Raw genomic sequence first — 22,154 nt, 5'->3', positions numbered from 1 at the left:
TGCTGAATGCACCTTTCAATTAATTTTAATATGAGGAAGAACTTCTCAGGATAGTTGATGTGCTGTAATAGAAAGTGAAAATCTAGGAGGAGTTCAGAGGAGCTACAGTAATACTGCATTTTGTGGAAACATATACACAGATGTGCCTTTGGGAGAGAAGGGGCTTGTTCTCTGCAGTGACCAGAGTTAGGTGAGGTAAAGGCAATGGGGAGTTCATAGTCTTTTTTTAATTTAAAATTGAATTTATTAGGAAAATAAAGCATAGAGCTGTGGAAAATTAGTGCATTTAAGATGTAAGAAATGAATATTTCTCTTTGAGATGTGGACTACTGTGTTTTGTTTTTATAGCATGTACTGCTGAAAGGTCCTGGTTAGTGAAGGAGCTCGTAGGTGCTCTTGTTATTGTGTATGACCTGCTGCTAATAACTTCAGAGCTGAACTATTTTAATAAATTAAAAAGGGAAGAAACTTTACACAACAGGACTACTTTTTTTTTTTTTTCAATTTTTTGTCCATGTGTCTCCCATTAATTCATTCTGACTGGTCAAAATGTCAATCCTGCAAATAAAGTAAAATACAAGCTTAGAAAAATCATACAGCTCATGTGTTTTGTTGATAAGCAAAACCATATGAAATTACACATATGATTAGATCTGCCAGTTTCCATGGAATGACAGAATTTTTCCCCACCTGCCAAATAGCAAAATGAAAAGCTGTAGTACTCTGGCCTCAGCTCTACAAATTCTTGCCAGTTTTAGCAGCCATTAGTTACATGAAAAATCACACTTTTAATGGAGGGAATTCCAGGATTTAGGTGCACTAAAGGCATTTTTTGTTCTGAACAAATTCCTCATCCAACTTGTAAGATTATAATGTTATTTTGCATACAAGGTACAATAACTTTGAAGAATTTACTGTAGAAGTTTTGTGACCTTGAAGAAAGTTAGGGCAGGTAGGCAGATGTTTACAAGTCAGGCTCTCTGTAGTTTATACTAAATTTGTAAACATAAAGCATAATTTTGTCACCATAGAAATAATAATTTTTCCCATAATTCCTGTGAGTACATTAAAATGAGTCTTTTACTTTTTAGGGTTACGAAAAGATCAGCGTTTTTAAGTTCCACAGTAATCATCATCATATTGTTTAATAAGCCAATTTAATACCGAAGCATTAATGTTTAAGAATGAATAACAAGATCAGATCTCTTAAGATTTGAGATGGACAGCCTCCAAAGACAACTAAGCATATAAATAATAAACCATAGCAGCAGTTATTTTGAAGAGGCAGCAAGGCGCACATCAAGAATAACCGAGAAGAAAAAAAAATAATTGTGAATCACATACAATATTCTGATCCCATTTAAACTGATGTCAACCTCCTGTTGCTTGAACTTAAGATTTAACCTTTTGTCTTGTTATGTGCTTTCAAAGCACATATGTGGGCATTCACATATCTAATTGATAAGATAAATTACTTGAAAATGATGCAGAACATGGGGAAATATAGTTGAAGGATAAACAGAAAACCTGGAGAAGAAAGTTAACCTTAGAATTTGCTGGCTTCCATACCTCTTCCTTACTAAACATTTTTTCTCAACTAAAGATTAATGCATGTAACAGTCCTATAATTAGATGGCTAAACAAAGTGTGGGCTGATCTTCATCTTTATGGCATACCTTTACTTACTGCTATCTTTCTGCTGGAATGGATAAGATGAATCGCTTTTGTATTCTGTTCCACAATCTTCATCAGCCTTCCAGGGGCAGCCAGCTAAGATCTATCAGCATGGATTACTTTTTTTTTTTTTTAATGGGAGGTTGTAGTTTGGGGCATGTAAAGAAGACCTTCCTGTTACATAAGAAATGTTGATACGACTGTAGGATTGAAGGCCATCTGTCTATAGGTTGTTTTAAGCAGTTAAGGGATGTTACAAGCAGCTGGTGCCTCCAGCAGCTCCAGAGCCTGACAGTTCCTCCTACACAGCTGCTGGAGCCCAGCCCAGGGTGCCCTGAAACTTAGATGTCTCCATCCAGACTGATGGACATGGCTGCTGCTTTCCCATTTACAGGTTCAACCAGTAGCAAGGCTAAACGACACGCACACACGCACACGCAGAGGATGTGTGCACGGCTGGCTACACCACCCACATATAATGCTTCCAGGAGTGATGTAACAGCCATGTCCCCTTCCTCCTCTTTGCCTGGTAAGGATTGACTTTCACTAGGGAAAGCACATGCACAGTTGTGGATCCCCCAAGCACTGGTGTGGTGCCTCTGTCTGCCCAGCACCCCTGCCCAGATCCCAGACCCCCTTACGCACCCATGAGTCCCCCACTTGCCAGCTGGTCTAGCTCAGTGCTTTCTGCAAACAGACACACGGACTCATGTGCTTGTCCCACAGGCACCCCACACTTGTGGGTCCCCCCAAATACCAGCATGAACTCTCTGCCCACATGATACCTGTGCCAGGTCCTGGAGCCTGTACTCACTGGCTAGTTCAGCTTGAGGACTGTGAGTGAATACACAGGCGCACCCCGTGCATGTGCTGTTAGTTTCTTAATGGCCCATCAGTTAGTAACTGGAGGTCTTTGGCATTGTCTCTGTTTATCTCTTGTCTATCAATTTGTGTGCTTTTGTTTATCCCTTCCCTCTTTGCTTATCATCCCCTTTTGTATCAAAAAGGTCCTTGATTGGATAGTTACTGAAGCAGATGTGCTCAACTTCCACATGCCTTTACACAAACAGGTTTTGGTGTTGGTAGGAGTGACAATTTGAGCTTAGTAACCTGTACTCAACCTACCCAAAGACTGCAGGCATCTGGCCAGTTAGACAATGCTTCTGGGCTCTGACCCCAGTTCAATGGCAGCAGGTTTAGCTGTGGTGGTTTAAGATGTTACTTTGCAACTGTCCATCCCTGTGCTTATCAAAGGCTTCCTCCATTGGTGAGCAGCAGGTGTGAACATATGACAACTCAGTTGCTACAGTTCGTATTTAGCATATTAGCATGAATCATTAAAGGCGATTAACAAAGTGTTCACATATTCCATTGCACCTTGCTGTAACTTTGGCCCTGGCACATCTGATTCTGCTGTTTCATAAGGGCACTGCAAGACTGAACTGAGACGTTCTGGGGTTGGATGCAGCAAGGTGAAACGCTTAATCCACTGGACATTGTGCATCAGGGCACTTCCCCTGGTAGCAACAGCCAACCCTGCTGGGCTGAAGCTGGCCCAGCTTAATTGATAAGAGCTCCAGTCACTGTTTTAGTAGCCTTGTGAATATACCCTATCTATGTGTTTCTTAATCTTAGAGTTTTATCTTGCTAAATTAGGGGGTTTTCTTGATGTTTTTGTTCTATTTCCTGGATCTCCATTTGCCCATCGTGCACTGATCAGAGTGTGGGAAACATTACAGTAGGTCAGAGAGCTGGTTGGTGCCAGGTCCTAGCATTTTTGGCATAACAGATCTCTATCTCGGATCTTATAATCCTTCCAGTAAAATTGACATCCTGAATGGTTTATCTCCTAAATAGGAAAAGAGGAAGGTTGAATAAAGTGAATGAGGAAAGCATGCAGTGCAGATAGGATGGAGAAGAGCTAGAGGTACACAGACCCAAGTACAAAGAGAGTTATAGGGAAAGGGGAGATGTTTAGAGCCCCAGCTCTTCTGCAAGGGCAGAGCAAGGAAACCTGGTAATATGATTTGAGGGATCCTTAGTGACCAAGTGAGAGACAATCGGATCCTGCCTGAGGAAGGAAGGTGGTGTTGGTAGGTCCTTAGGAGGAGGTGGCACATAGGAAAGTTTAGGACTGGAAGTGGAGTAAGGAGATGCCTTCTTCTATAGAAGCACCAAAGGCATTCAAAGGAAACACTGGAAGTGTACTAGTTGTATGATGTGTTCTTAAATCTCCCCAACGATTTTATAATCTGCAGGTATAATCTGCATTCTACTATCTGTTAGAAAATGCATTTTTCTTAAGAAATGTAAAGGCCCAGCTCTTGCATCTGTACCAGATGTAAAATCTGTAAAATCTTACTCAAATGAGTAGCCCTAGTCAGTTCTACTTGAACTGTTTGTCATAGAAGGTACCACTTGGCATCTGTAATGGCCCCAGAACAATTTCTGTGAGCTACTGTAATACTCCTACATTGAACAGACTGTAGATCACAGCAGGATTTCTCCTGCGGTGTGGTGATATCCTGTATGAGTCACAGCAACAGGATCTAGTCCCAGCCAGCAAAGTACTGATTGTGGCAAGAATGGCTGCAGCTATAGGCAGCAAATCTCTATCCTGTGTTCAAGAATATGGCTGAATTTCAGCTCTATGTTGATGCCATGTCTGTATTAATATATTTATTACAGGGGAAGGTTTTTTAGCCCCCCCTTCCTTTGTTGAGTTAGGGTTCTTTTCCCCCATCTCAGCAGATATCCTGATGGAATGTATGTGGCCTGTAATGCAGCTGTGGATTTTTATGACAACAGGGCAGCAGATGTTATGTATTTGAATTCACCTTCAGATGTTACTATTTTGATAAACAGCATTCAGGGACTTTTTACTTTGTTGCCTAAGTGTTTTTCTGTTCATCATTTGCAAAGTGGAATGTTGAATTCTGAGACTGTTGAAAATGATAAATCGGTTATGATGGCTTAATCACTAACACAGATTAATTGAATAATAAGTGACCAATGTGAACATTTGTGCAGAAGTAATTGTATACGTATATATTTCAGAAATTCCAGGAACAGCAGGAAAACTAGTCTTTTTAGAGACAGACATATCATTTTTTCTAGTTTTTAGGGCTAATCCAAGGCTAACGTATGGGTGATTTCTTCCTATGAATAAAAGCTGCATACTAGGCTTTTTGTTTCTTCTGATTTGTTCTAATTCTTTTCATTTCTTCTGATCAGGTATACTTATATTGCAGAGATCTTACTTAATTTGTCATAGCACTCCCCACATTTACATGTGTATGAAACACCTGGCAGAAGGAAATCAGCTATCTCAAACTGCCGCCGGTTTCCTAGCAGGGAGTATAGGGAGTGCACGAGTCAGTCAGAGTCAGCATGGAGGACCTGGACTCATCTACGTGGAATATCCGCTTCATAGCACAAGTGTGCCTGTTTAAGACATCTGGCTCTTAAAATAACAGTTTGCCATGAAGATTTAAGGAGTTACTTGGTGGAGACATAACAGGAATGGAGAGAGATTTGATCACTCTCCAGTTCTGCCATCTCAAAGTCAGTTGACATGAGACTTGGCCACTTTCAGTAGCAGTCCATTAAGGCCCTAAGAGATTTGGAGACCTGAACTTACTGTGGGATGAGGACAATAGGATTTGGCCTTGAGAAATGAGAAAGTTAAAATGTTTGCTACAATAGCTGGACACCTCTGTGGAATCTTTCTGATATACAGTAAAGAAATTTTATGTATGTGTTTTGTTTTGTATTTTTCCTCACAAACTTCTTTTCTAAAACTGTAATTATTTTTATTTTTTTTAAAGATGGTTCATTTGGCTGCTGAATTTCTAATTGTAATTCTAATTCTAGTTAAATTGTAATTGTAATTGAATTTCAGCTTGTGATCTTTGAACTATGGCGGGTGGAAGGGAGTGGATCTGTGAACAACTTCTAAGACATGGAAGAAGACTGAGGAAAAAATTTCACCTATATTCTACAGAAGGCTGTACTGGAAATTTTCTAGGTGTCTACAAAAATCAGAGGTTTGAAAATCACTGATATAGAATATGAATATTTTGCTAGCTGAATTACAGGTGCTAAGGCTTGCTTTCTTCTTTGCTTTTAGTCTTTCCTAGGCATGTGACCCTGGAATTTGGTATTAGCCTTTTGGCTGGCCAGCATCATGCAGTTACATTGAAATCTTCTCATTGAAGACATGCATTTTATTTTCTGTTGCCAGTTTTATGGCTGGGTGTTAGGACCTGTGCAAATAATTCTAAAGTGTTTCTAGCTTAAATATATTGTGTATTTAAAAATGTTAAAGGAGACAACATGCATTAGAAATCAGTACCTAATGTCAGTTTTAAATGCTAGACTTCTGAGTGCTCCTGAAAATGTTAACACTTCGTTTTCTATATTGCCGTGTAAAAAAACCTCTTGCAAATAACAGTCTAAATGACCGTATAAGAAAGAGAAACTCACTGTACAAAAAAGCCTGGCAAATACACAAAAGTAAGAAAAGGTAAAATGTGTCCTTTTTCTGGTTACTTTCAGTTGTTATTGCAACAAGTAAAACAAGCAGTAGAAAATATTTAAATTTTGGTTTTATTTTAATTAGCTATGTTTATGTGTGGAGTCAAGGCCTCATCAAGACCTTTCTCTGAGTTGGAAGATTGCTGTGTGGGTCTGAGGATGTGGTGTAACCAACTTCCTCTCCTGATGATGTATGTGTTTCAGGGTAAAAATTTATTTCAGAGCACTTAGAGCCAAAGTGCTCAATCCCTTGCAGTATTGATTCCTGGCAACTTATAGGCTGATCCTGCACTAAAGATTATAGTAATTTTGCTAGTGCATTCAATTGAAGGTCGTGTAGGGGTCTTATCAGTGAATGATACCTCAATTCTCAGTAATATTTTATGTGTTAATGTTTATCCAATGCCTACTATATGCAGTTACACACATGATTTTTATGCAAATTGAACAGAAGTAATTTTAATGTCAAAGTTAATCATGAAGCTGAATATTGTAACCAGTATCAAACCTGGGAAACAGGACTCCATGGAAGTTAGCAGTTACATCTGGGGTGGTACAGAGGATTACTGCCAGTGCCAAAGGATATTTGTGACAATATGTGAGGTGGGGAGGGCTGAGGAAAAGATGGGAATTGTGGCATTGCATATTTAACCATGGTCTTTCACCTGTGTTGAGAGATGGTATCTGTTGCCACCATCTGTTCTACTTCCTCTGTTTATCTTCCCATGTATGATACCAGGCTGGGAGCCCAAAAAAGGGAACAAAGGGGACACTTTAATGAAAGTTCGATGAATGCTGCTGCGAAGTCCCCAGGCAGCTATCGGAACTTCTGTGGATACATGCAGTCTTTTGTCTGGCAGAGAGGAAGATGCAGCAGGGCTGCCACAAATGTGGTTAATATCCTACAAGAAAGTTTTCCTGATTGAGCTTCTATCTAGAATAAGTATTACATTGTCTGACAGAAAAACTACTGAAAATGAAGTTGAGAAGGTCAATCACCCTTAGAGAATACCAGTTTGGTGGAGCTTCCTGATTTAAAGTAGCTCTGCAGCTACTGTTTAAAAGTCCATTTTTCACAAAACCTAGCAAGCAGGAATATGTAAAACTTTTGGCAACCAAGAGTAGCTTTCAGTGAGAGAACAATGGGATACATTAAGGGAAGATAACTGGTCATTGCCATAAACATCTTCAACTCTTCTAATAAATCTACTGTATTTGGGCAGCAACTTTTCAGCTGTTGGCAAGCTTGTAGGATGTTCCATAGCAAAGACAAGAATTTGGAAAACCTCGAGGGGCAAGCCTGGCTGCAGTCTGGGACAGCTAGTAATATATGAATCTGAAAATATTGTGTGTATTGTATAAAAGTTTCTTAACGAACATCATGATTTGTGGAGATGAAAATCAGATTTCATAAAAACAGATAATTTTTTTTAACCAGATGAATGTCAGTTCTATGTGAAGTGTTTCTTTCTTTTGACAGAAGTTGTGTGATTTATAATATGACTCATTCTGTACATGCAATATTTTGGTTAAAAAAAAAATCACTTTTACGTGCGAAACATTTCACTCCGACTCAGTGTTGACAATAATATAAAAGAGCTGCTATAAAGTTTCTTTTCATCATCTTTTTTTATTTAATCATTGTCAAAACTTTGAAATAGGATGGAGATAAAATCGAGTGTACACTACATGTATATCACAACAGCATTTTTGCTAATTAAATGTTTGCCAGAAATGCAGTATAGATTAAAAAAACCAAACCCTGTATGGGCATACTACATCCATACCACAGCAGGTGGTTTTGGCTTAAAATAATAACAATTGAAAACCAAAGTCGAAGCAGATAAAATATTTTTTGTTTTGAAAATAAAACATCTTTTTTCCTCTCAGAAGGATGTTTTTAGTCAAAATAACTATTTTTAGTCTGGTAATGACACACAGAAAAACCCTGTTGTTTGACCCAGAACTAGTTTTGCTTCGTTAAAATTTTGCTAAGAAAGCTAGAAGCTATTTATGTTCATGTCCAAACAATTTTCCATATCATTCAATTTTTAAGATCACTGCAGTGGTACTAAGATTTCCCAGCATACGGGAAACTGAAAATCCAGAATGCTGATTTGACGCATATGTTACTGACTGCCCTATAGAAATAATTATCTTTTGTTTTTGAAAAACTAGCACCATTGGAAAAACTTAATTCTTGCTTGCTACATCTTTTCATTTCCTGTGTGATGTTGCCCACATTTGTGTAGCTTCCAAATTATGATAATGCCTGTGAAACAAATTCTTCAGAATATCCACAAAATAAGCTAATTCACAAGTGAAGGTCTATCCTTGTTTAAGTCCATGCAAATTTTGCAACTGATGTTAATAATTAGGATTTCACCCAGTAGTGTCACAGCCATCTTGTTTCCTGTGACTCAGCGATCATACCTGATTTATAATTTTTCAATAGTGTCTCAGAATTCAAGATTCCATTCTGCAAACGTGGAATGGATAAACTCTTTGGCAACAATGTGAGAAGTCTTTGAATGCTGTTTGAAATTATTAGAAATTGTACTAAAATACCTAACTTTGTTCTACATTGAGAGGGCATGTTTATAAACTTGTGTTCTCAAAATTCAAGAGATCTCATCACCAGTGTCTTGGGACCACAGTGTAGTTATTTGGTATTCATAATCCTATTTTGTGTTAGAGGTGCAACTTAATATACTTTAATATAATTTTGTATTCCTTGCACATTCAAAACTTCCATAAAAGCCAATCTTAATTTCATATGCACTTAGAAAAGTAGGACTAGGTCTATGATGGTAGATGAATTTTTTTTCTAATTTGGTTTAAATAAATTATACTAAGCATAATCCTAACAGACATTTCCAGATCAAGTTTTACTTGCCTTACTAATGCAAAGTACTTGTTGAGAATTGGGCACCCATAAGAGTAGCATTTGCTTAACCATAAATCTTTGAAAAATCTTCTGATACACAGCAGGTAATTTCAGAGATAAAGAAAAAGAGAGAAAAATCGTGTCTATTACTCTGCCTTCTATTTGGAGATAATTAAGTTCAAAGGTTCTGAAGCAACATTGACTGTGTTACAGGATGTCCTCCACACCAGAAAATGAAATTAATCAGTCATTGCCCTGTTAAGTGAAAATGAATTAGTTGCAGACAAAACACTGTACTTTCATTAGTCATGTCAAGATGCAAATGCAGAGATACATATCTTTGCATAAATGTTCACAGATAAACAAAATAATTAAATTCACTGTTGAAACAAAATAATTGAATTCACTGTTATGCAACAGATACTCTCTTAAGTATATGATATTTGGTTTATGGGAATACACAGTAGGTTCTTTATCTGTATTTTGTGTATGATGATAGAATTTAATTTCTGTTAATCTGGGGTGCCTGGGTTCAGGCAGTAACTCAAGAAAACATCTGTGTTTATGCTTAATACAAACAGTCCATCTAAATCTCACTGGCTGCAAGTTTATGTTTGTTTTAATAATGTTCCCCTGAGGAGTATAGTACAAAATCTGATCTCATAATATTGTGAGTGTCCATCAGGATGTTCCAGTGAGGCCACTTTTGTCCAATGACTAGAACTGAAACAAAAGTTTTGCTGTATATATTGTCAAAGGATTTCATTCATTAGTGTTAAAGCATTTGTTTTAATTTCTGGAATCTTTCTAGCAGCAGAAAATACTTAAAAATCACCTGTTGATTAAAAATTATTCAAAATTTAAATGATTTGAGGGTATGCCAAGTGGGAAGGGATGCACTTCCACGTTCAAGTGGTAGTGCTGTACACAATGTCCTGTGCATAGGTGTGAACTCCTGCATAGCTTGGAAGACAACAAGGAATCATGTTCAGCATGTCTGCCCCATAGAGTTTACACTTTGACATGTATATCTTCAGCTACTCTCTATTCATACTGATGGATGCCAGCTGGGAGTGGAATATGATGAGAAGGCTATAGAAGACCATGACAGACAGGAATGTAGAGTGGCAGTGGGAGAATTTTTATAAGAACTGTTCTCATAAAAGACAAAATTCTTTAAAGAAACTAGATTGAAAGGGTTCAACCTCAGGTAAGGGACATATAATGGAAGACAAGGTGAAGGTGTACAAATCAATGAGTAAAATAAATGAGGGTGTTTTCACCCATGTGAGAACTGGATTGCATTCGACAAATGAAAAAACTAATCAAAGGAAACAAGACTTCACATTTCATACTTGAAATCAAAATCTTTGTAGTCTTCAAAAGATTAAATATTTCCTGACAGTATTTTGGCAATAATAATGAAAATTAAAACAAAGTATCTTTTTGTTATAATAAAAGGTAATTAGGGAGAAATTTGTTTTCTGTGGTTGGTACACCTTGCAACTGGCAACACAGGGCTTCTTGCATGTGTTACTAGACAGAGGGAAGTTGCCAGGTTAGGTGCTCCACTGCCACGATTCACCAGAATGGTTTTTTACAAATAAAGTTTAGGGAAATCGTCAAGATTCTCTCCGCAGTAAAGTTGGGAAGTTACTACTGTTATAACTGGATAATTGTTTTGAAGCCAGATTTTAGAAGTTTTTTTATACAGTGGATATATATGCTTTCATCATGTTATTAATAACTGATAGTCTGGAATATAAAATGTTGCATATTCTCTAAGGAATATGTCACTAAATCAGCCATTTATGATTAGAAAAAGACTTCAAGTCCATTAGCATTTGCTGAAGACAGGAGTATATACTGTTTGGGGGGGTTTATTTGGGGTTTTAAAATTTTTTTATTATTTTCTTCACAGCTGTCAAACATGTTAGTTTTGAAGAGTTAAAGAAAATCAGTTGAGGTGACAATGAGGAAAACACGGAGCAGCATGGGAAAAAAATGAATAATCAAAACCTCAAACAACCCAGAAGAAAGCAAAGGGAAAAAAACTGAGAAATGTGGCCCTTCTTCAACTGTATGTTGCAGGATCAATAACAGGGATTTGCATAAATGCCTTTATATGGATTAAAGTCACTTATCAGTAGAAAAGTAAACTGCAGATTCTTCTGAAACAGCTAATAAGTCGAAAGACAGTAACAGTGCCAAACCTGTAGAAGTCTTAAAGCCTACAGTCCATTTGAAAGTACCACCTTGATCCAACAGCACTTACTTATACAAGCTCTTCAGCATCTCTGTGTGAATCTTTTACATAAAAACTTCAGCAGGATTACAGCTCAGGAAAGAACTGCAGGAACAGGAAGGTGTTAGGACCTAACCCCAGTTTGTGCAACTGGGAAGCATCCACCACCTTGCAACACTGAGCGTTTGATCCTGCATTTGTTTGTTAGAACTTCAGTTCAGTTTCCATGTTTCCTCACAGCGGTTGATGGCACCAAAGGTTGCAGCCCACCTCTTGATCCCATTACTGTGATTATTTTAGGAAGAGGAAAGCCTAGGTTCAGAATCTAGGAAAGCAGGAGAAGGAAGAGATAGCATGATACTTGAATATATTTGATTTCTATTGCATGAGTGAGCACATAGAGTATAATACTTCAGGTCTGTACTGTAGAGTAGGGCATTTTTCAGTCTGTAATATGTGATGATGTTTCGCAAATATTTTTACATTTATTTATTGTAATAGATTTAAGCTTAAAAATAGCTTGGTTTGAAACATTTTAGCTACTTTACAAAAAGAAACCCTCAATCACTGATACAGGTAGAGTACTTTTTTCTGATTTCTAATTCATCATGTGCATCATCTGTGAATATGGTACAGATTGTTAAAGTAGTGTTAATAGGTATGATCTTAAAGAAATAAGTATTACTCTGTTAAAAATGAACAGCAAAATGTTTTACCCTAAGTTATCCTTTCTTGATGCACTACATCTGCTCTTGTGCTTGTTCTTTGTACTGGCTACCTCACATCCTGATCTCCTGCTCCCTTGGCCTTAGTCCACAACTTGTGGAGCATATTGCTTCAAGCCATTAATGCACAGAGCATTTTAGCTTAAAAAAAGTGAAGCACGCTTGTAATGCTGTCAAGGTCAGCTTCAATATTCATATTCTTAAAGTTTAGCATACATTTAAACGTATTGGTGGATCAAACAAGTGCTCTGAGAATGTAAGTGATGAATCTGTCCTCCTTAATACTACTGGGAATTCTGAAGTACCGTAACAGATTATTTCATTAGAGAGAGAAATAGCAATGGGTTGTTTCAACAGCAGAGGTGCAGCTAACTCGAAAAATATAGTTGTTTTCAACTGTCTCAGAATATGTGGCACAAAAGCAAGTAAGCATAACGTGATCATAACCCAAGAATAAAATGGAGCTGGAAGTGAGAAGAATATTTCTGAACATTGGGGTAAAGCGATCCCAGTGGGAGGGTGGAACAAATACTTCACTTTTAAACTGGGGGCTATAGATTTATTGAAAGAGATGATAAAGGGGTTTTGATTGTAAAGTAACAAACCAGACATCTTTTCCAGTCTCGTATTTAAAAAAAAATATCTGGCGCTGTCTTTGCCATTGGTAAAAACTATGTGTTTTCTCCCTAGATTTTAGTTTGACTTTAAGAGCAGCATTGAAGAGAGAGTATTTAAAAAACATTTGAAGAAGAAGCATTTTCACCTAATTGGCAAGAGTTTATATTTGTAGAAGTTAATCTGAATGTTAAAGTGCTCTAGTTGACATGGTACAAAGCATGAGTTTCTTTTTAATTTTGTGTAGAGAAAGAACACTATTAATGTTTACTGAGCAGTTGAATATTAAATGTAAAATATGAAGAGATCCCTATGAAGAAGACTGTGTCTAGGGGCCAGCTTTAATGTTGCAGCAAGGCAGACTGTATAGGGAAAAATAAATCCTTATATAATTTGTTTATTCTGTTAATATGTTTACTTTTCTGTTTGTGTAAACCAATCAGTTTTGAATGTGTGATATATTCAGTAATGTAGCCCTTGTATAATCATTTGTGCATGTTACGTCCCACTCAGATGAGGGAGACAAGTGACTCAGATTTGTAAATCCCCAACAGAGCGGACAACGGTAAGACAAGTCTCAAAGTCCAAACATTTATTAACTTCCCACAATGTACTAATTGGACACACGATAATTGGCTAAGTATATAATGAGTTGTGGCAAGCAACACAGTATGCCTTGCATTTCTTAATGGTAGTGAAGGAAAATGGAAAAAAGGAAAGGAGGGAGATAGAGGGAATAGAGATCACTGGTCTGGGCTGCGTCAGTCCCACCAGCGAGGGTTCCAGGAGGCATCCGTCTGCTTTGCTTCACTTCACTCTCCAGATCCCCCTCCCCCTCAATTTATACACCCTTTCCTTGGGTCCGTCCACTAGGTTGACCCACATACCTACGTATCCCATGTATGGGGAGGGGTAAGGTGTTTCATGGGATGGTGTAATTAGCATGATCTTGTCAGTCTTTGTTAGCATATTGAGGGGTGTTAACTTTAATATGCATTTCATGGATAATGAAGCAAAGTTCATTCACCAGACGGATGGCCCTTGAAATTTGACCAGGTGCACCAGAGCAGAGGTGTCCTGTCTCCACAGGGCTCCCTCCTCCAGCTGCATCCTGTGTTATTTGGGCAGCCTTATCAGCTTCGACCTCCCCACCATCCACCCTGTGACTATAGTTCCGTCTTGCGAGTTTTTGAGGCATTCCTTAGCTCAGAGGGCCTCCACTCCCCATACTAACTTTTATCTCTTTCTTAGGCTGTTTTTCTCAGTCCGTGTTTCTCGCAGGCCTGTTTTTACAAGTCGTCTCTCACAGTGCAACAATAGAAAGATGCACGATTTTGAATTTATGTATATTTCAGCATTCTTGTTACTAAGTATGTTAATAATATTGATGCTAAGTCCCCAGGTTAAATACTAAACTGACAGAGAGCTTTTGAAAAAACTATTGCTGTTGTCCATATGTCATAGTAATGTTTTATCATAAATAATGTTTTCTATGTACGTTTAAGATATATTATTCTTTTTTCTCCTCCCCTGTAATTTTCTACAGGAGAACTCTTCAGAAGTTCACAGGTGGGCTGTGAACTACAAGGAAACACATTAAAAAAGCAAAATTGAAAGACTTCATAATTAGAAAGGTCCTTTTGGCAAAAGACTGGTAAATCCTTCATAGTAACTTTGCTAATGCCTTCTGAATTAACAGGGGTTTTTTTATACACACAAACACACATCCTATATTTTCCTGCTATATAAAGCCTACTGTAATTTAAAGCAGGAATTACTTAATTTGGGCATCATTTAATGTATTTTAAATCTGCTTTTTGTGTACAACTCAAAACCCCAAGCAGACTGGACTACTGAAATAAAGAGTGGAAAATACAGATATTTTGTCCTAAAATAATGACAGACATCACCCATTAAACAAACACATTAGGGAAGTGAACAATATGGCCTGTGTATTCTTGTTTGAACTGCTTTTCCTCCTCTTCCCATTAACAAAGACTGCTAGACAGTAAAGCCCTACAGATCTACAGACATCAAGATGTGAATTCATCTGTTGAAACCTTGCCTGAAAGTCTTAAAACTCAGTTCTTTATAAGGGTAATGTATGTGGAGAATAAGGCAGAAATGAGGAAGGAACAGCTGTCTAGGGAAACAGTTATAACAATTACTTGGTGATTAGTAAATAGGAATTTGGTGTTCCAAGGTGAGAGCAAAAGAGCCATGTTCCAGTTAACAGATGGAAACTGGGAAGTTCTAATGCTCAGTTGCAGGTTCAGACCCTAAGGCTAAAAGTGTCAAAAACTTCTAAGTAATTTGGAAACTCAATTTCTATTCTGAATGAAGATTCCCAGGTAACTTCTGAAAGAGGTTCTGAATCGCTCTTTAAAATTTTTCCCTAAGCTTTCTTATGCTTTAGTTGTTCCATGAAGAGGAAATGGATATTAAAATTTTTAAAGTGTTTTAAATTCTACTGGTGATAATCTCTTGATGACATAATTTTTATAGCTATATTTGAACATCCTGGAACATGACCTTATTGTGATATTGACTAAGAGTAGGATCTGGTCTGCTGGAGTCTGGTTATGATTTGATAGGTAAGAAACGTGGGTTTAGGACTGCTTGTCTTCTTCCTTACCCCTTCCATATGCCAGTAGTGTAAACAAGTATTTGATAGTATTCCATGGCTAACATCAGTCTTCAAGAGTTGACACTGGGTGGATGTAATGTACTTAAATTATTGGTGAAATAAAAGTTCTTAAAAACTGACCTCTAATACAACCACATGTTCTGTCAAGAGGAAAGGATAGGAATAAAGACATAGATGAATAAAGATGTTCTGAAGAATATATGCCTGTTGCAGCTATACAAATCTAAATCTGTCTCTCCTCAAAACCCATGTTGAGGTCCTATGTGCACTTTGTCTTGTTCTTAACACCCCTGTTCTTTTTAAAGCAATGCGTTTCTGTGATAACTGTTTCAACAAAGTATAAAGAAGCTGATGTGGGGCTTATGGTGAATCAGGAATGCAAATGGTGGATAGCATTCATTGTGGAGGAATGGGAACAGATAATGTAGCCTGCACTGCAGAAGTTCAGAAGAGGATTGGATTAATCAGCACAGTGTTTGTTAGGAGGAGGCCAGGGCAAGCCCAGTTCAATTGAATTTCAGTATGTCACAGCTCTCCAAGCCAGAGTGTCTGTAATTAAATTCAAAAATCAGTGTTAGTGCTCATCTGGGTCACACAGCTCAAATCAGAAGATAATCAGAAAGTGCTGGGAAATTGAAGGTTTCATAGAAATATTCTGTTGGCTGTACTGCACTTCATCAAGCTTCTTCAGCAATGCTTTTTTGGAACAAGTACTACATGGTAGTGTAATGCAATTAGGACTGTGTCACAGCTACCAAGGACGGGTGTCACTGTGCTTATTCATGAGTATAACAACAGTAGAATAGAGTAGGGGAGGAGTAGGGTGCTGCATCGTGCATGGATTGCGAGTTTCCAAGCTAGAAGAAGATGGCACATTGGTACCTCAACTTTTGGCCACCTCTGAGCTCACAGGAGGCTTTTGGAGTGACATGAATGTCCCAGCAGTTCTTAAAGCAGTTTAGGTGATACCATGGTCCTGCTTTAAGACTTGCATGATCTATATCATGCCTCAGATGGAAAGAAAATTACAATCTCATTACATATGCTGATCCTCTGTGAGCAAGATCACATGGCATGATATTTATGGCACCAGGGGATGATGATGCCATTAACACTAGCACTCCTTACAGACATTTCTGTAATGATTTTAGTGTGAGAATATTTTATCAAGAAAGGTTCTGCATGTAGACTGCAGGCAAAGGAGTCTTGTTTGTTAAGACCTATGAGCTGGAGAAGCAATAATTCCTTCCAGGCTAATTTAGGGATTATTTAGGAATCTGTCCCACTGGTCCCAAAGCAGGCTGACTCATCTGGGTTTTTCTTGTTTCACAATCCGCTGAAGTTCTGCCCTGGCTCCATATAATGTGCACACACAAGCTTCCTGTAAAATGGGTCATTTTTTTGCTTCGCAGATGTGGAGTTTTCAGTCTAGACTTGTGGATCTACATATGGATTATGAACTGCAAAGTTAGGAAGAGTGCACAGCTGGGTTTCTGTTTGCAGATTTAAGTCAGCTTAAATAAAGCAGACAAATATTGAGCACTAAGATCCTAATACCTTGTCCCTGCTTTCAGCATGCATGGCAGCGATGAGCTGAATGTTGTGCTTCTGTTATGGCAAAGACATGTAGTAACAGCCCTTAGGAAACCATCAGGTTCAGTATTGTCACTGACTATTCCGAGGTATATGGAAGGCTCCTTCTGTATAAGTGGCACAGAAAGGCTGCCACATGGTATTAGTAAGCATGTAATAGAGGTCTACTATACAAGCATCTCTCTGTGGCTTGTAAAATGTGACTTGGAACTGTATGGAGGTGGACTGTCCAAGTGAAAAATGTAAACACAGCTTTCAGCCAGTCTGAAATGCTGGCAATATTCATGGTTGCAGTCTGCAGCTCACCAGAAGTCCTTCAGAGATCCTGAATAAAACCTTACGACAAATAGAGATTTGCCAACAAGAACAACAACAGCAAAAATACCAGCATAACCTATCCTATTTTCTGATAGTACAGAAATTTCTAATTATGTAGTAGGCATCTTATTTTTGGATCTTTCTCTTCTGAATTTAGCTTTCGAGGGCTACAGCAGGGATGTTGCAAGTGCCCTCTATTCAGACCCATTCTTTCACCCACTCAGCAACTCAGCCGTGAAGAATTGCAGAAGGCTTGTGTTAAACCTTTTCTCAAATTCACAGCTATTTGAAAAGCAGAAGCATCAGAGTTGGCTGGAATTGGGAACGCTCTCAGTTGGGATGTGCCTCACTTAGAACACACCCTGGGATGTCAAGGCAGCGTGAGAAGCCGCATGCGTGTGCCAGGGCAATGCAGGCATATTTCCAAGGGAGCCAGCTGGCATAAGTGTCTGAGGCTTAGGTGCTTATGAACCACCCAGAGTATTGTGTAATCCTCTGTCCGGTGGTGGCTGTGTTCATTGGCTATACTGAATGAGCATAGAGCAGTCCATGACTTCTGTAGCAAATTTTCTTGTTTCTTGTTAGTGTTTTAGCAATGCTCTAGGATAAAGAAACTGAAGAGTAAAGAAACCTAAATGAAGCACCTGTGAAGTGGTCATTTCAGCCACTCTGGACAGGTGATGGTTGATCCTTTCTATAGAGGAAAAACAAGTGTGATGTGAAAGGAAAAGGAGGTTCTTGTTCTGTAAAATCTTATCCTCCAGCTGAACCTGGAGGATGTGATCAGCTTCCAAATCTGCCAGCAGCTGCAAGTGTATCTGACTAGTTAACTCCCACAGACCCTACACATTTCCTACAAATCAAACAGTTCTCATAATCAGATGCTTCTTTTACCTTCCCTTTTGGTTTAATTCTCATCTGTCATGTTTTTCATTGCTTGCGTAGGTCTCTTTGTTGATTTGATTTTTCCTTGCCTCCTAGCGTGTTCTCATTTGTTATCTTCATTTCTTTGGCATTTGCATTGGTTAAATTACATTCTATCTTTGACGTTCCAGGCTGTTTGCACATAGTTGCATGATCTGGTTCATCTCTCTGCATGCTCCTCTGCCTCTTTTTTCACTCTGGGTGGTCCTCAGTGTTTGCAGGTCTGTCAGCCACTATTTCAAATGTCAAGCTCAGTTCATGTTGTACAGAACTTTTTCCTTCTAATATTTGTTCTGCTAATTCTTGGGCACATTTTTGCTAAAAATAACAGTTGTCCTTTTACTTTCTCATGTATCTGGCTTACTGTGGCATTGCTGCAGTACTTCCATTGCCTTGAACAAGTAGTAATTACTTTATTCACATTTTAGTCCCATAATGAACTTGAGCTCATGTGGATGTATATACTGATGGAGCTGTCCAACCCATTAATTTTACCCATGGTTTTCTAGGAAATACATTTTCTGCAGAATCAAAGCCCTCAAAGCTTCCACAAGGAAGTGAAAGAGCTAACTTAGTACCCGTCTTCAGAATTGACCCGTTAGCACAGTATCTCACAAAACCAGAGACTGGTTACACTTCAGACACGCTCTGGTTGGTGTTAACTGCACTAATCTGGATAGTCCCAACTGTGCCATAACGTCTGTTGTGTTTTAATGCTCGTTGCCTCGTACTCCACACTTACATTGGCATTGCTGCTGTCTTTCCACCAGGAGGAACAAGCATTGAACAGTGACCTTTAAACACAACTGTGAGAAAAGAAGAATCATAAATAAACATTTGCTAAAAAGTACTCTATGTATTTTCTATGAATTTTAGTGAATACCTTCAATTATGCATGGATGATTTTCATTTTGTTTTTGCTTGTTGCTTTAGCTGTCTAAATAAATTTATTTCAAGTAATTTGGTAACACATTGCTAGCGTTCTACTGAAAAAATAATTAATTGGTGACATTGTATTTCACTCTTTCCCTTACACTCTGAACTGAAAACTTTATGGTGGACTGCTGGCAGCTTCCTGCTGCTCAACCTGTAAGTACATTTTCTATTTATCTCCCTCTCACCATTTCTTCATCCCGCTTTTCTTACACAGAGCTGGTAATTTTGCAGTAGTTTCTTAAAAAAAAAAAGTAACCTATACTGTATCTGTTGGTACATGGTAGTCTGCTGAGTTTTACTGACCTTTACTTTCTTTTCTCCTCAGCAATGCGTTCAGAAATTGGGCTAAAGGTTTAGGCATAACAGACTGATTGATACCTACAAATGCTCTGTGACGAGCTGAGAAGACCCTAAAGTCATGAGACATAAATGTAAATTTTACACTAACTGCAAAAACTTGACTCTGTATTTTCTGTCTTCTTGACGTTTAATTCCTTATTGATATAATCTCTTAGTTGTTTATGCTGTCTATATTTGCATCACAGATCAACCAAAAGCTTTTAACAAGGTGCCTTGAATAACTTTGGTCTTGCATTCATTTTAGTTTAAACGTGCCTTGTAAGTGCTTGATTCTGAACATTATGCTGGCCTTGTGTAAGTTGGGAGGATATTCATTAAAATAAACTGATATTTATCTTTGTAACTAACAGTGACTTATGCAGGCTAAAGAAAAGTATGTAAAATATTAATAGCATAAAATGATGTGGCAATAGCAATATAAGTAAGGAACTCAAGGAGCTAAAAAAACCAAACTGCAAGTTGTTTGTGAATCAATTGCAACCTATAATACATGCTAATAAAAGTTGACATCTTCAGCTAAAATTAAAATGTTACCTAGTATCAGTCAGTGTTAACATCTGTCCTGATCATATGGGTCAGCTGAGATCATGTTTTAAATTACACAGGGTAGCTCAAGTATGTTAAAACACAGATGTATAGACTTTGTGAATGGAGGGCATTGAAATTGCACAACACACTGGATAAGCTAGCATGCTATCTGCAGTGCATCCGTTAGTAGGTCTTTAACTAGGGCACCAGGCTTTAGCTAGTAGTGCCATTTATCATTCCTCTTGTATTAGGAATATTCTCATTTTTCTCAGATCTGGCAGCCTGCTGTTGCACAGACTGTCTATTAGGGACTCAGTCTAACTGGAACAACTGGATGGAGCTGGTTTTCTGCAAAATAGCAGGACAGGTATGTGCTGATTCATAGATGCACAATGAAGTAACAGCAACTCTGCTATCTTTCAGAGGCCTTGGTCACTGGAAAAGCAGTGTATATCTGAAATGTAGAGCAACAGGATGGAGTGTAGATGTCTGAGGTGAGGGAGGCCAACCTTTTAAGGGTTACAAAATAAAGTTTTGTAGTAGATGTGAAGTCCCCTGCATGAACAACACTTGGGCATTCTGGAAGCAAGTAGAAGCAAGGAGGTAGCAGTTCTGCTCTATTTAACTGTCCTTAATTTATGTACCGCCAAGGAATTGTTCGGTTTTAACCCCCAATGGTGTTCACAGATTGTTCATGGTAAAAGAAAAAGGGATTTACTAAGCAAATCATGTATCTGTATAAGTGAATTCTGCTACCAAAGTTTAAGATACAATTCCATAAATGTAACCCACAGTTGTTTCAGCATGTCTTTCTCTTAGCATCTCACTACTCATAGGTTACTTAGCTGCCTATGGGTTCTTCCTGTTTGCAGTATCCTTAGTTTTGGGTGTTAAAGCACAGAGTGGTTATTATAATGCAAGTGATAATGAAGTTGATTAAAAAGTACAGAAGAAATTGCTTGTGAGGGATAATTTACATAATGGCCTTCATATTGCCATTTCTATTGTTTTATACATGTGAAATACTAATTTGTGTTTTGAAACTGCTGCTCTTATATGTACTTTGTAACTTGCATTTACCAGTCGACAAGCTGAGTAGCAGTGTGGATGCTTACAGGTTCTACTGATGCCCCCATGTGGATGTCTGGCTAGATCACTCTAGTCTGGAGTTGAAGACACGGTTGAGTTTTACTGTTAATTTAATAATTATTTCTGTGACATCCATCTCCATTAATGGGCAAAAAAGCTTGACTATGTGGGATACCAAAAGTATTTTTGAACTATGTTTTCCATTTTCTATGAAATAGTGCTTCACTGTCACTTTTTTGTATCTAGCATTTGAAACTATTGTTGACATATTGAGAATAGCATCACACTAACCAGTTTACTTATTTTTTGTGTCATTCCTGAGACCCAAGAATATTGTCATTCCATTATTAATGTCCTAATAATAGCTATGATATAATTATGGCCTAATTGGTTTGCCGACATAGAATAACCTAAACCTCATACACTGATTTTTCTGCCCCTGTGGATGAATATAATGACATTGTCACTACCTAAGAGTCCACCTGCGCCCCTGAATCACTGAAAGTTAGTGTAGAGATGATGGAACTGTCTTTAAATGTGACAGCTCAGATACTGTGACCTTGCTGGTTACGGCAACAGAGACCTTAGGAGGAGCTGGTTGGTCTTTGTTCTTGGCAGGGTAAGTTAACTTGTGCAAAGGTCTTCAGTAAAAGACATCCTAGTGCTGACCCATTTTTTTTTTTTAGTGTTCCTTAGATCATAGTTGTCAAAGATTTCAGAAAGCAATGACAGACCAGATGAGCATAACGATAGCATAGGGCCACAGCTGTGCTGAAGCAGTTATTCTTGTTGGCCATATAAATACTCTCACTTTGTGGCTAGCGCACTCGAAGAACCCAAATTCTAGTTCTCCCAAAGACCCCTTGCATGGACTTTTCTAATGACAGGGAAAAAAGTCTCCTGCTGTGGAGGGGCCTGGCACCCAGGACACCCCACTTTCCAGGCAAGTGTCTTGGCCAGTAGTTTAAAACTATGCTGCTAGGGTTAATGGACAGGTAGCAAGGTTAAGTTTGTGGCTTTCACAGTTACTTTTTGGTCCTAGGTTCTTAAGTTCTGCTAAGTTGGTCACTTAACATC

General features: G+C 38.2%; 1 protein-coding gene across 2 annotated transcripts in view; it reads left to right on the top strand.

The window, feature by feature from the left end:
- Positions 1–22,154, top strand: part of TMEM200A (transmembrane protein 200A) — a 59,960-nt gene that overhangs the window by 20,723 nt on the left and 17,083 nt on the right. The window contains exon 2 of one of the 2 annotated variants that reach the window (XM_074820727.1): positions 19,236–19,253. The exons of the other annotated variant lie outside the window; for it this stretch is intronic. The gene's annotated coding sequence lies outside the window, so the exon portion shown is untranslated. The remainder of the gene's footprint in view (positions 1–19,235; positions 19,254–22,154) is intronic. 2 annotated transcript variants of the gene reach the window in all.

Source organism: Strix aluco, chromosome 3 (genome assembly GCF_031877795.1).
Source record: "Strix aluco isolate bStrAlu1 chromosome 3, bStrAlu1.hap1, whole genome shotgun sequence".
NCBI classification, from domain to species: domain Eukaryota; kingdom Metazoa; phylum Chordata; class Aves; order Strigiformes; family Strigidae; genus Strix; species Strix aluco.
This window is presented reverse-complemented; position numbering and strand designations above follow the sequence as displayed.